At 46.3% G+C, this 12,500-nt stretch overlaps 2 non-coding genes across 2 annotated transcripts; both read left to right on the top strand.

Annotated features, from left to right (window-relative positions):
- The first annotated feature begins 4,507 nt into the window (after positions 1-4,507).
- Positions 4,508-6,430, top strand: LOC126876173 (small subunit ribosomal RNA). Its single transcript, XR_007693982.1, has one exon. It is a non-coding gene; the product is annotated as a small subunit ribosomal RNA (ribosomal RNA).
- Positions 6,431-10,587: 4,157 nt separating this feature from the next.
- Positions 10,588-10,742, top strand: LOC126876163 (5.8S ribosomal RNA). Its single transcript, XR_007693971.1, has one exon. It is a non-coding gene; the product is annotated as a 5.8S ribosomal RNA (ribosomal RNA).
- Positions 10,743-12,500: the final 1,758 nt, after the last annotated feature.

The raw sequence follows: 12,500 nt of genomic DNA, 5'->3' as shown, positions 1-12,500 counted from the left end.
AAAAAAATAATTTCGCTACGTACGGCCGATGGTCGTGCGTAGCGATTTTTTTTTTCCTTTAAATCAAACAACGAGACGCACGAATAGAAAGCGATACGCCGCTGCAACTTTGTCGCGTGCCAGTAAAAAGCAATACGCCGCTGGACTTAGCCGCTCGTGCTACCGCTGCGCGCGCACCTCCGAATCAGCGGGTATGCGCCGGAGTAGGTAACACTCTCTTAAGGTACGCCGTTCTGCGCAGCTCGTCTTGCGCGCGCGCGCGCGCGCGCTTTTTCAAATATTTTTAAACGTTTTTTCGCGTTTTTTCCCGTTTCTTCGCGTTTTTTCCCGTTTTTTCCCGTTTTTTCCCGTTTTCCACGTTTTTTCCCGTTTCACGAGAGAGACGAAAACGAAGAAAATAATCGCGACAAATGCTCGCTCGCTGCGCTCGCTCGGACGAATATAGCCCAACCCAAAACCGATCCCGAGCGTTCGAACGAAGATTTCGATGAAATCGAAGAACGAACGCGAAAGGGATTGGTTTTGGGTTGGGCTATTTTTTTTTCGAGCGAGCGGAGCGAGCGAGCAACGCGTAAGAGCGTATCGTTGCGTCGCAGGGACTTTGAAATATTCGCCACTGTTCGAACGTTCGAGTCGAAATAACTCGAGAAAAAGCGTTATAACGCATCGAAATTATCAGTGAAATCGTTACGTATCGACGAAATCTAGTCGAAAGTAGCGATTTCACTTTATTTTTTCAAAAAATTTCGTCCTCCGGACCAACCTGACCGGGACGTTGGAACTTAGAATTTTTTCGCATCGCTACGAAAGTACCGAAAGTTCAACTCGAAATAACTCGCTAAAAAGCGTTATAACGTATCGAAATTTTGCGTGAAATCGTTACGTATCGACGAAATCTAGTCGAACGTAACGATTTCACTTTATTTTTTTAAAAAATTTCATCCTCCGGACCAACGTGACCGGGACGTTGGAACTTAGAATTTTTTCGCCCCGTTACGAAAGTACCGAAAGTTCAACTCGAAATAACTCGCTAAAAAGCGTTATAACGTATCGAAATTTTGCGTGAAATCGTTACGTTTCGACGAAATCTAGTCGAAAGTAGCGATTTCACTTTATTTTTTTAAAAAATTTCACCCTCCGGACCAACGTGACCGGGACGTTGGAACTTAGAATTTTTTCGCCCCGTTACGAAAGTACCGAAAGTTCAACTCGAAATAACTCGGGAAAAAGTGTTATAAGGTATAGAAATTTTGTGTGAAATCGTTATGTTTCAACGAAATCTAGTCGAAAGTAGCGATTTCACTTTATTTTTTTAAAAAATTTCGTCCTCCGGACCAACCTGACCGGGACGTTGGAACTTAGAATTTTTTCGCATCGCTACGAAAGTACCGAAAGTTCAACTCGAAATAACTCGCTAAAAAGCGTTATAACGTATCGAAATTTTGCGTGAAATCGTTACGTATCGACGAAATCTAGTCGAACGTAACGATTTCACTTTATTTTTTTAAAAAATTTCATCCTCCGGACCAACGTGACCGGGACGTTGGAACTTAGAATTTTTTCGCCCCGTTACGAAAGTACCGAAAGTTCAACTCGAAATAACTCGCTAAAAAGCGTTATAACGTATCGAAATTTTGCGTGAAATCGTTACGTTTCGACGAAATCTAGTCGAAAGTAGCGATTTCACTTTATTTTTTTAAAAAATTTCACCCTCCGGACCAACGTGACCGGGACGTTGGAACTTAGAATTTTTTCGCCCCGTTACGAAAGTACCGAAAGTTCAACTCGAAATAACTCGGGAAAAAGTGTTATAAGGTATAGAAATTTTGTGTGAAATCGTTATGTTTCAACGAAATCTAGTCGAAAGTAGCGATTTCACTTTATTTTTTTAAAAAATTTCGTCCTCCGGACCAACCTGACCGGGACGTTGGAACTTAGAATTTTTTCGCCCCGTTACGAAAGTACCGAAAGTTCAACTCGAAATAACTCGCTAAAAAGCGTTATAACGTATCGAAATTTTGCGTGAAATCGTTACGTTTCGACGAAATCTAGTCGAAAGTAGCGATTTCACTTTATTTTTTTAAAAAATTTCACCCTCCGGACCAACGTGACCGGGACGTTGGAACTTAGAATTTTTTCGCCCCGTTACGAAAGTACCGAAAGTTCAACTCGAAATAACTCGCTAAAAAGCGTTATAACGTATCGAAATTTTGCGTGAAATCGTTACGTTTCGACGAAATCTAGTCGAAAGTAGCGATTTCACTTTATTTTTTTGAAAAATTTCATCCTCCGGACCAACGTGACTGGGACGTTGGAACTTAGAATTTTTTCGCCCCGTTACGAAAGTACCGAAAGTTCAACTCGAAATAACTCGCTAAAAAGCGTTATAACGTATCGAAATTTTGCGTGAAATCGTTACGTTTCGACGAAATCTAGTCGAAAGTAGCGATTTCACTTTATTTTTTTGAAAAATTTCATCCTCCGGACCAACGTGACCGGGACGTTGGAACTTAGAATTTTTTCGCACCGCTACGAAAAGGCCGAAAGATCCCCTCCAAATAACTCGTTAAAAAGTGTTAGAAGGTATGAATATTTTACAAGAAATCGTTATAACTCGATAAAATACGTCGGGATTAAGCGTTTATATCGTCGGCAGACGGATATAAAAACGTTTGGACCGACACGACCGGTCGTTGGAACATAGAAAAATTCCGAGCCGGTACGTTGGGACTTAGAAAAATTCCGAGCGCGAAAAAGTTTTTTCGAGTTTATTCGTTAAAAAGCGTTACAAGGTATGAATTTTTTTGCATAAATCGACGTAACTCGACGAAATACGTCGGGATTAATGGTTTATTTCCGTCCGAGAACGATTTTTAAAAACGGACCTATGCGGCCGGTCGTTCGTACTTAGAAAATTTTCGGACCGAACACTCTTTTTCGATTAATTCGTTAAAAAGCGTTATAACGTACGAATATTTTTCAAGAAATCGTTATAACTCGATAAAATACGTCGGGATTAAGCGTTTATATCGTCGGCAGACGGATATAAAAACGTTTGGACCGACACGACCGGTCGTTGGAACATAGAAAAATTCCGAGCCGGTACGTTGGGACTTAGAAAAATTCCGAGGGCGAAAAAGTTTTTTCGAGTTTATTCGTTAAAAAGCGTTACAAGGTATGAATTTTTTTACGGGAATCGTTCTATCTCTATTAAATACGTCGGGATTAAACATTTTTATCGATTTTTTCAAAAAATTAGCGTTCGTCGAACTGACACGACTGGGATATTTTTCTAATTTTTTCGTTAATTAACGTTACAAGGTATATATTTTTTTGCATATTTCTACTTATTTTAACGTATTGTAATTGATTATAAACTTATTTTTTGTCCGTATTCGATAAAAGAGTATGTTTACTGATGCAATTTTTCGGTGAAAAAAAAAATTAATTTTTTGGTAAAAATGCATTTCTATTATGTTAATAAAACGTCTGGTAATGTATTTCGATGGTTGGATATTGGCTTTGTATAGTAGTGATCGAGCGTTCGCGAGACTAAGTTCCAGCGTCCCTTCCGAACGGTACGTTGCTACGGAGGTTTTGCACCGTAAGCGCGCGGCCGCTAGCCCGGCCGGCGCCGGCCTTCCGGCTGGCGCTTTCGTATCTATAAGAGAGACGTCGAGCCGGACGGTTCGGTCGGAACAGCGTTGAGCGCGTGGCTATTCTACGGCCTCGGTTGAGAATTCAGTCACCGCTCCTCGAGTCTTAGTGTATTTTACGCTATTTCTCGACTGTTCCTCCGTTCTCGTTCTGGTTTTTTCTCTACACTGCTGCGCCGCGGGTCGCTGTCCTGGACGTAATGACCAAATATCGTGGCAAGGTTCCCCTGAGTCGGGAAGCTGGTGACCTGTGTGTACGTATTCTAACAAAAATTGTTAGATGCGTGTGTGCTTGTACTAACTGAGCATCGATTCATTCAAAAGAGTATAACCGTCTGCTTTCTATAAAAACTTCTGCTTTCGCAGAAGTATCCGATGAGGCGGTAGGAGCGTACTATCTTTGCGTAGTATGTCTTCTGCCGAAAATGTTCTACCGATTGAAAGAATATTCTTACGGTATGTCCAGCGCGACGCACTGGGATACGCGCTTGTTCGTTCAGCGTGAGGTGCGTATACGTGCTTTACCGCTAAGATATTCTAATAAGTCTTTTTACACGAAGACAGCATTATGGAAATGTTCCTTTAGAAGTACGATTCTAAACATTTTATATAAGACTATGAGAAAGAGAGAGAGAGAAGAGAGGAGGTGGAGTTGAGAATTACAAAGTGGCTGCGAGCGGCGTTCGAAGATTATTACTGAACTATGGGTGTATCTCGAACGTCGCTAGGAGATATATTTTATAGATATATCTATCTTAAGAACGAAAAGTCTCGTCGTACGGTGCTTACGTCCCACCTACGACACGAAGAGAACTTAAACGAAATTTATAAGAATTGTTATACGAATAAGATCCCTGGTTGATCCTGCCAGTAGTCATATGCTTGTCTCAAAGATTAAGCCATGCATGTCTCAGTACATGCCGCATTAAGGTGAAACCGCGAATGGCTCATTAAATCAGTTATGGTTTCTTAGATCATACCTACATTTACTTGGATAACTGTGGTAATTCTAGAGCTAATACATGCAAACAGATTCCGACCAGAGATGGTAGGAATGCTTTTATTAGATCAAAACCAATCGGTGGCGGATGGCTCGTCTGTCCGTCCATCGTTTGTTTTGGTGACTCTGAATAACTTTGTGCTGATCGCATGGTCATCTAGCACCGGCGACGCATCTTTCAAATGTCTGCCTTATCAACTGTCGATGGTAGGTTCTGCGCCTACCATGGTTGTAACGGGTAACGGGGAATCAGGGTTCGATTCCGGAGAGGGAGCCTGAGAAACAGCTACCACATCCAAGGAAGGCAGCAGGCGCGCAAATTACCCACTCCCGGCACGGGGAGGTAGTGACGAAAAATAACGATACGGGACTCATCCGAGGCCCCGTAATCGGAATGAGTACACTTTAAATCCTTTAACGAGGACCAATTGGAGGGCAAGTCTGGTGCCAGCAGCCGCGGTAATTCCAGCTCCAATAGCGTATATTAAAGTTGTTGCGGTTAAAAAGCTCGTAGTTGAATCTGTGTGTCACAGTGTCGGTTCACCGCTCGCGGTGTTTAACTGGCATTATGTGGTACGTCCTATCGGTGGGCTTAGCTCCTCGCGGGCGGTCCAACTAATATCCCATCGCGGTGCTCTTCACTGAGTGTCGAGGTGGGCCGATACGTTTACTTTGAACAAATTAGAGTGCTTAAAGCAGGCTACCTTCGCCTGAATACTGTGTGCATGGAATAATGGAATAGGACCTCGGTTCTATTTTGTTGGTTTTCGGAGCCCCGAGGTAATGATTAATAGGGACAGATGGGGGCATTCGTATTGCGACGTTAGAGGTGAAATTCTTGGATCGTCGCAAGACGGACAGAAGCGAAAGCATTTGCCAAAAATGTTTTCATTAATCAAGAACGAAAGTTAGAGGTTCGAAGGCGATCAGATACCGCCCTAGTTCTAACCATAAACGATGCCAGCCAGCGATCCGCCGAAGTTCCTCCGATGACTCGGCGGGCAGCTTCCGGGAAACCAAAGCTTTTGGGTTCCGGGGGAAGTATGGTTGCAAAGCTGAAACTTAAAGGAATTGACGGAAGGGCACCACCAGGAGTGGAGCCTGCGGCTTAATTTGACTCAACACGGGAAACCTCACCAGGCCCGGACACCGGAAGGATTGACAGATTGATAGCTCTTTCTTGATTCGGTGGGTGGTGGTGCATGGCCGTTCTTAGTTGGTGGAGCGATTTGTCTGGTTAATTCCGATAACGAACGAGACTCTAGCCTGCTAAATAGACGTAACTTATGGTATCTCGAAGGCCCCCGGCTTCGGTCGGTGGGTTTTTACTACCAACGTACAAACAAATCTTCTTAGAGGAACAGGCGGCTTCTAGCCGCACGAGATTGAGCAATAACAGGTCTGTGATGCCCTTAGATGTTCTGGGCCGCACGCGCGCTACACTGAAGGAATCAGCGTGTTTTCCCTGGCCGAAAGGCCCGGGTAACCCGCTGAACCTCCTTCGTGCTAGGGATTGGGGCTTGCAATTATTCCCCATGAACGAGGAATTCCCAGTAAGCGCGAGTCATAAGCTCGCGTTGATTACGTCCCTGCCCTTTGTACACACCGCCCGTCGCTACTACCGATTGAATGATTTAGTGAGGTCTTCGGACTGGTGCGCGGCCAATGTGATAAGCATTGCCGATGTTACCGGGAAGATGACCAAACTTGATCATTTAGAGGAAGTAAAAGTCGTAACAAGGTTTCCGTAGGTGAACCTGCGGAAGGATCATTAACGATACGATACCAAAAGAATTTGACTTGAACACATATAAAAACTATGAAATATATATCACAATGGTCGGTAAGGAGCCGTACTCCTCCTGTATCGACGAAAGTATATACGACGTATTAACAAGCTATATACATTAACAAACGAAAACGCCAGGGAGCTTGGCAACCTCCGTTGGCACGAATAGAAATATTCTTAAGGAGGAGACGACCCTCCAGCTACGGAATTATACGAAGAGAAGGTGGCACTCTCTCTCGATCATCGGGATGAAGAGATATATATATACAAGTATAAAAACGAAATGCGAATGAAACTTATTCGAGGCGCCTGCGTGAGGTCGTAAAGAGAAAGACCCGCCGTCTCCGAATAAAACATATAACATATAATATATATATATATGAAATTCTAATAAAAGGGAACTCTAGCTTCGAAAGAGCCAACAAAAGTTAAGGCTCGATATCAAACGAAAAAATTACGATGGAAACCAGGTGTAAAGAGAAATGCAGTCGTGGCGCCTGCGAGAGGCCGTACACAGAAAGACCCGCCGTCACGATCTCGTATTTCGTATTTGCATCGTGGAAACCGTACAAACGAAATATAAAAGTCCATGCAAACTAATAAGAAAATCTCTAAAGTGCCTCGTGTCGGAGTGATCATGCTCGCCTATTCTCTTCTATGTTTCGTGGTCTGTGTTGCGTTTGTTCTCCTCCTAGCAACGGGACATATCGAAGACTCCTCTTTGGGATCGAACGAAGCGTCTAGAACGAGTCGACGAGAGCGAAAGAACTTGTAGCGAGTCGCGCAGAGCGAAAGGATACCGATATACATCTTCGAAGGTTCTCTTCGAAGATCCATGGATACCTTCTGCGTCGACTTCTCTCGTCTCTTTCATCGAAACTCTCGTCGTTCTCGAAACGTGCTTCCTACCCAAAGGGCGTGTGCTCTTCGTATGTCGTTTCGTTCGAAATAACGAAACCACGTGTAACATACTCGTGGATCGGGTAACCTAGAACGAAGACGCATCGCGTGGATGTTGGCCCGCTATGCGACGATGACCGATGATGATGATGATGATGATGATGATATGATGATGATGTCGATGTCGACGACGACGACGATGAAGACGATGTGTAGCAACGATTCGTAACTAGTCTAGCCGAAGTTCGTTCAGAGGGGAACGCCGCCGGCTTCGAAGCCTCGATGTCGTGAGTCGGACACCCGTGCCGTCGCTAGAGTTTTTCAAACTCTGCTTCTGGATATTGGGACGAAAGACCGCTCGAGGACGACGACAGCCGTGCGTGCGTATCCCATCGAATTTTTTTTACACCACCTGAACGAGACTAAAGTTTCGTCTAGTTGATCGTCTACCGTCGCATAATGTATATTATATACCGTTCAGAGGGGACCGGCTGTCTATCCTCGTTGTCGTGAGTCGGACACCCGTGCCGTCGCTAGAGTTTTTCAAACTCTGCTTCTGGATATCGGGACGAAAGACCGCGCGAGGACGACGGATGCGAGTCCCATCGAATTTTTGACTTACACACTACCTGAACGAGACTTAAAGTTTCATATTATATACCGTTCAGAGGGGACCGGCTGTCTATCCTCGTTGTCGTGAGTCGGACACCCGTGCCGTCGCTAGAGTTTTTCAAACTCTGCTTCTGGATATCGGGACGAAAGACCGCGCGAGGACGACGGATGCGAGTCCCATCGAATTTTTGACTTACACACTACCTGAACGAGACTTAAAGTTTCATATAATATACCGTTCAGAGGGGACCGGCTGTCTTTCCTCGTTGTCGTGAGTCGGACACCCGTGCCGTCGCTAGAGTTTTTCAAACTCTGCTTCTGGATATCGGGACGAAAGACCGCGCGAGGACGACGGATGCGAGTCCCATCGAATTTTTGACTTACACACTACCTGAACGAGACTTAAAGTTTCATATTATATACCGTTCAGAGGGGACCGGCTGTCTATCCTCGTTGTCGTGAGTCGGACACCCGTGCCGTCGCTAGAGTTTTTCAAACTCTGCTTCTGGATATCGGGACGAAAGACCGCGCGAGGACGACGGATGCGAGTCCCATCGAATTTTTGACTTACACACTACCTGAACGAGACTTAAAGTTTCATATAATATACCGTTCAGAGGGGACCGGCTGTCTTTCCTCGTTGTCGTGAGTCGGACACCCGTGCCGTCGCTAGAGTTTTTCAAACTCTGCTTCTGGATATCGGGACGAAAGACCGCGCGAGGACGACGGATGCGAGTCCCATCGAATTTTTTATTTACACACTACCTGAACGAGACTTAAAGTTTCATCCAGTTTGTCGTCTATCATCGCATATATAATATACCGTTCAGAGGGGACCGGCTGTCTATCCTCGTTGTCGTGAGTCGGACACCCGTGCCGTCGCTAGAGTTTTTCAAACTCTGCTTCTGGATATCGGGACGAAAGACCGCGCGAGGACGACGGATGCGAGTCCCATCGAATTTTTGACTTACACACTACCTGAACGAGACTTAAAGTTTCATATAATATACCGTTCAGAGGGGACCGGCTGTCTTTCCTCGTTGTCGTGAGTCGGACACCCGTGCCGTCGCTAGAGTTTTTCAAACTCTGCTTCTGGATATCGGGACGAAAGACCGCGCGAGGACGACGGATGCGAGTCCCATCGAATTTTTTATTTACACACTACCTGAACGAGACTTAAAGTTTCATCCAGTTTGTCGTCTATCATCGCATATATAATATACCGTTCAGAGGGGACCGGCTGTCTATCCTCGTTGTCGTGAGTCGGACACCCGTGCCGTCGCTAGAGTTTTTCAAACTCTGCTTCTGGATATCGGGACGAAAGACCGCGCGAGGACGACGGATGCGAGTCCCATCGAATTTTTGACTTACACACTACCTGAACGAGACTTAAAGTTTCATATAATATACCGTTCAGAGGGGACCGGCTGTCTTTCCTCGTTGTCGTGAGTCGGACACCCGTGCCGTCGCTAGAGTTTTTCAAACTCTGCTTCTGGATATCGGGACGAAAGACCGCGCGAGGACGACGGATGCGAGTCCCATCGAATTTTTGATTTACACACTACCTGAACGAGACTTAAAGTTTCATCCAGTTTGTCGTCTATCATCTCATATATAATATACCGTTCAGAGGGGACCGGCTGTCTGTCCTCGTTGTCGTGAGTCGGACACCCGTGCCGTCGCTAGAGTTTTTCAAACTCTGCTTCTGGATGTTGGGACGAAAGACCGCGCGAGGACGATGGATGCGTGTCCCATCGAATTTTTGATTTACAAGACACACACTACCTGAACGAGACTAAAGTTTCATCGAGTTTATCGTCGCATAACCCGTTCGGAGGGGACCGGCTGTCTATCCTCGTTGTCGTGAGTCGGACACCCGTGCCGTCGCTAGAGTTTTTCAAACTCTGCTTCTGGATATCGGGACGAAAGACCGCGCGAGGACGATGGCTGCGAGTCCCATCGAATTTTTGTTTTTTTTTTTTTTTTTAAAGAAAAAACACCACCCGAACGGAGATGTGTTCTATCTTTCGTCGATTTTTCATGCTTTCAGTCGGTCGCGTGGTCGCCATCCGTTCGGAGGGGATCGCCGGCTTCGAAACCTCGATGTCGTGAGTCGGACACCCGTGCCGTCGCTAGAGTTTTTCAAACTCTGCTTCTGGATATTGGGACGAAAGACCGCTCGAGGCGGACGGCCGCGCGAATCCCATCGAATCTTTACTATCACCCGAACGATGGAGAGATGCACGCGCGCTGTTTCTTGAATAATTGGACGAGAGAGTAGAATCAAACACATATATAACATGGGCTAGCCACCGTGCTTACTCGTTCGCGAGATCGTGTGCTGTACAGAGGATTCAGAATCGGGTGTATATATCCCCGTCGTTTCCTGACGAACGGAGCTTCGATCTCGATGGTTGTTATATATCATAATGTACTTTACGCCCGGCCGGCGAACGCGCGTATCTTCGCGCGTTCGTCGTTTTCTTTTTTTTTCGAACGTTTTTGTGTCGTCAATCCTATGGCGACTTCTGCGCGTTCGATTCCCGTTGGTCGAACGTGACGGAACTCGGCTTCGCTAGAACCGAGAAGAGTACATTTGAGTATTGAACTGTTGTAAATTTATAAAAGATTACCCTGAACGGTGGATCACTTGGCTCGTGGGTCGATGAAGAACGCAGCTAATTGCGCGTCAACGTGTGAACTGCAGGACACATGAACATCGACATTTCGAACGCACATTGCGGTCCACGGATACAATTCCTGGACCACGCCTGGCTGAGGGTTGCTCACGTAAACCTAAGACTGCTTGCGTTGCGTATCGTTACTCTCCGTATCTGTCTCTCTCTGTCCCTTCTTGCCTTAACAACCCGCCGTCGTTCTTCTTTATATAAGAGAACGTTTCAGAGTCGGACGAAGGTACAAGAACGAGGATACGAATAAGAGCGGACGGAGAGAACATACGCGACGTACGAGCGATTGTTGGACGCTCGTCGGCGTTCGTCGCGGTCGTGCAGAGACCGTGCAAGTCGTACGCATGCTCGATATATAATCTATCGTGTTCACGGGAGACTACGAAACTCTACCTCTGTCTCTCTCTGTCCCTTCTTGCCTTGACAACCCGCCGTCGTTCTTCTTAAAAATTATAAGAGAACGTTTCAGAGTCGGACGAAGGTATACGAAGGGATACGAATAAGAGCGGAGAGAACCGGTCACGGACCTGCGTGAGTGCTCGCGGCGTCGTGAGTCGTCCTTACGAGGGCGACCGCCCGCTTATGCACCGCTTCGTGTATCGGTTATCGAACGTATATACTCGTAGTGTTCTCCTCGTGACCGATTTTTTTTTTCATATCAGGCGATATATGCTACGTTTGCCGGTGTTCGACGCACGAAGGTCCGCGCCCCCGACGTCGTCTTAAAAGAATATTATATTTGGCGAGACTGAGAGAGAAAGCAAATATGGGAACTCGGTCGAGAGAGGAGAGAAGAGAGAACCAAAAAAAAAACCTAAACTCGATGGCGTGCGAAACTTTGCCATAATCTACCGTCTTTTCTTAAGACTCTCGTACAGCCCCAGGGATCGAATGCCCACTCCGTCTCTTCGCGAAAGCGACTGACAACAACGAGGACCGTCGCATCGATGGGTCGTCGTTGCGTTTTACACGCTCTGTGCTTTTTTACAAGCCCCGAAAGTATCAGCCGTAGATCCGGGAACGCACACGCGAGATTTCTTCGAGCGCTCTGACGACTTAGGGAGGTATGATCCCCAGCGTCGCGCGGAGATCGGAGAGTACACGTACTCGTATCGGGACGAATTTTCCCCGTCGTCGTGTATCTCTCTGCCCGCGCGCCTGGCTCCCGAAAAGCCACGTTCGTCGGAAATCTTACATATTATATATGTAACGCGTGTGCGAACTAGCGTGTGTCTAAGATCGGCTATACACGGGTGCTGCTGTAACTACAAGCTCGAGGTGTTTTCCGCAGCGTTTCTGTACCCGAGGAAGATGCGCATGTGAGTCCGTTACGAAGTTGTTCGTACGGTCGTCGTCGTCGGAGAGATCGTAGACGAGGAAGAAGACGATCCCCTTTGGCGAGGCTCGAGAAAAAAACTTTGAGAGAGACGAGGTATACACGCGCGTACGACTATGTCGTGCGCGCGTGTGATTTTTTTTTTATGGCAATTCGACGCTTCGAGAATAGAGAAAAGAGAGTGTTGGTCATCCCATGCCTCTTCGTCGTCTATCGCTGGACCGCGCATCCTAACGTCGCGCCGGTCGTCCAGTCCCCGAACACACACACCCACCCGACGGTACGTCTCGCTCGCTTTTTCACTTGCGTGAGTTCCCGTACCGGGAACCGCTGGAATCGTCGAGAGAAGAGAAACGGCTGTAGGAGAAAAAGAGGACGGACGTTAAAAACCGGACGATCGTTACACGGATGTCTTGCGTGAGTCTTAGCTCGAACATGATACGACGAACGAAGTTTGGCACTTTGGCGAGATGCATAAAACGCTCGTACATACATACATACATATATATTGTATATC

This window comes from Bombus huntii, unplaced genomic scaffold, assembly GCF_024542735.1.
Source record: "Bombus huntii isolate Logan2020A unplaced genomic scaffold, iyBomHunt1.1 ctg00000066.1, whole genome shotgun sequence".
Lineage (NCBI taxonomy): Eukaryota > Metazoa > Arthropoda > Insecta > Hymenoptera > Apidae > Bombus > Bombus huntii.
The sequence above is the reverse complement of the archived record's forward strand: the minus strand, read 5'-3'. Positions and strand labels throughout refer to the sequence as shown.